The 2,642-nt window shown below is 44.3% G+C and overlaps 1 pseudogene; it reads right to left on the bottom strand.

The window, feature by feature from the left end:
• Positions 1 to 267: 267 nt before the first annotated feature.
• On the bottom strand, positions 268 to 923 carry LOC102820222 (annotated as a pseudogene).
• Between the last annotated feature and the right edge of the window lie 1,719 nt (positions 924 to 2,642).

Here is a 2,642-nt window from a genome sequence, read left to right as displayed (position 1 = left end):
TCTAGTATGGCCTCATTGGGGAAGTTTGATCTGTTAATAGTTACCTATTTTGAAGGGTTAAAGTGTCATGAAGAGGCAGGACTTCATTCTGGACTCAGGGTAGACTGGCCAGAAACTGTTAGATGAGCAAAGTGGCTATTTGGTACAAGTGTTGGTGCTGAATTCCTTTGGTAGATTTTATTATTGTATTTTTTAAGATAAATCAAATCAATTTTAAGGTTAACATCTGTGGTATTAAGTTAAGAATAAGCCCCAAAATTGACCCTCCTAATTGAGTGTCGACTCAGCAGAAAAGCACTTTCTAGGCTTCCCTTCCCTCCTCAGAAGAGGAAACATCACCCGGCAGTGGCTGATGTATGTACGGATAAACCCAGCTGTGAGGGTGTCGGCAGACGCGGAGCCCTGGAAGTTCTGCTCGGGCATGGTGGTGAGCCAAAAGCTGTACTTGTTGTCATGGTGGTGGCAGGTCTCTCCGTGCCCATTGCATCCAAAGAAAGGTATGGCCCGGAAATCCTCCAGACAGCTGCCCCGGGACACGAGAGACTGCCCGCCACCTTCATCCCCAGAGGAAGGAAAAGCCGATCCCCAAACTCCGCCATCCAGCAGGGCAGTGTGGGATAGAGACATCTTAGCTGTAGAAGGCTACAGCCACAGCTGGGGGCCTCACATACAGAACAGCGGCTGATGTAGGGCTTGATATCGTCTTTAGACACAGGCATCACTGGTAGAGGGGCTGTGATGGAGAGCCAGTAGGACTTGTCGTTACGACTGACATAGTAGCAGACGTCAACGGGGTTGCAGTATAGGAATGGCATGGTGTTGAACTGCGCCAGGCAGGAGTCTGCTGGTCCTACGGGGAGAAAGGCAGGCCTTGAGACACAACTGAGTATGGCTGGGAAGATGTTCCTCCCAGCTCCATCCATGCCAGTGGAGGTTCCAGATGCTGGTTTTCCTGTGCAGAGCCCAGCATACCCAGGTGTACCCAGCTCAAACTTTTCATTTTTTTTCCTCACAGACTACTCTGGCATTAGTGCCTCTGCTCTTCTCCAAGTTCTCGCATACACCTTTGGACTAAGTCAGAGGTCAGTTCAGCTGGGAGATGTGTTTAGGCAAGGTGCTTTGGTGAGGTCTGTTACCGGGATCTTTTGAGAACCAGCCCTGAGGAAATTCTGAGTTACATGATTTTTGGCAAAAGGCAAACATTTGACACATTAAATAGAGAAGAGATGGTCTCTTCAATAAATGGTGCTGGCAAAACTTGAATCTGTTTGCAGAAAAATGAAACAAGACCTTTCTCTCACACCATATGAAAAAACAAATTCAATGTGGATTAAACACCTATATAGCGTAGTGGTTACGAATTGGGCTGCGAACCTTAAGGTCAGCGGTTCGAAACTACCAGCCGCTCTGCGGGAGAAAGATAAGGCTTTCTACTCCCGTAAGGATTTACACCCTCGGAAACCCTGTACAGGGTCGCTATGGGTCGGACCCGACTCGACGGCACTTAACAACAACAACAACAATGTAAAACATACAACTACCATAAAGACCATCAGTGAAAAAATAGGGACAAAATTAGGGGCTCTAATACATTGCATAAATATACTATGAAACATTACTAACAACACATAAACAGTAGAAGACAAAATAGATGACTGGGACCTCTTAAAATTAGACAATTATGTGCATCTAAAGATTTTTCCGAAAGAGTAAAAAGACGACCCACAGACTAGGGAAATTTTTTCTGCAGTGATGTGTCAGACACAGGACTAATTTCTAAAATTTATAGAAAACTATAACACCTCCCAAAGAAAAAGACAAACAACCCAATTGAAAAATGGGCAGAGTACATGACCATATACTTCACCAAAGAAGACATTCAGGTGACCAACAAACATGTAAAGAAATGTTCACAATCATTAGCCATTGTTGTTGTTATGTGCTGTGGATTCGGTTCTGACTCATAGCAACCCTTCACAGAGTTTCTGCGGCTGTAAATCTTTATAGGAGCAGAAAGCCTCATCTTTCTCCCGCAAAACAGCTGGTAGTTTCAAACTGCTGACCCTGAGGTTAGCAGCCCTGTTTGTAACTACTATACAGGGTTGCTATAGGTCGGAACCGACTCGATGGCACATAACAACAACAACAACACTACCAGAGCTCCTTGGTAGTTACATGCTGTGGAATTGGTTCCAACTCAGCGATGTTGTGCAGGGTTTCCGAGGCTGTAAATCTTTACAGGAGTAGAAAGCCTCATCTTTCTCCCAAGGAACAGCAGGTAGTTTCGAACTGCTGACCTTGAGGGTCAATGCCCGATTTGTAACCACTATGCTATTGAGCTCCCTAGAGAGATGCAAATCAAAACAGTAAGATATCTTCTCATCTCAGCATTAATAGTAATCTTTACATAAAACAAAACAAAACACAAAACAACAGATACTGGTGAGGGTATAGAGAGACTGGGACCCTCCTACATTACTGATGGGACCATAAAATGATACAACCACTGTGAAAAATGGCATGGTGCTCCGTCAAAAAGTTGGAAATAGAAACATTGTATGACACAAAAACCCCTCTACTTGGTATATACCCATAAGAACTAAGAGCTATGACATAAGTAGCTATATGCAAACTGATGTTCA

This window comes from Chrysochloris asiatica, unplaced genomic scaffold (genome assembly GCF_000296735.1).
Source record: "Chrysochloris asiatica unplaced genomic scaffold, ChrAsi1.0 scaffold00030, whole genome shotgun sequence".
Lineage (NCBI taxonomy): Eukaryota > Metazoa > Chordata > Mammalia > Afrosoricida > Chrysochloridae > Chrysochloris > Chrysochloris asiatica.
Note: the sequence above shows the minus strand (reverse complement) of the source record. Positions and strands in the feature narration are given on the sequence as shown.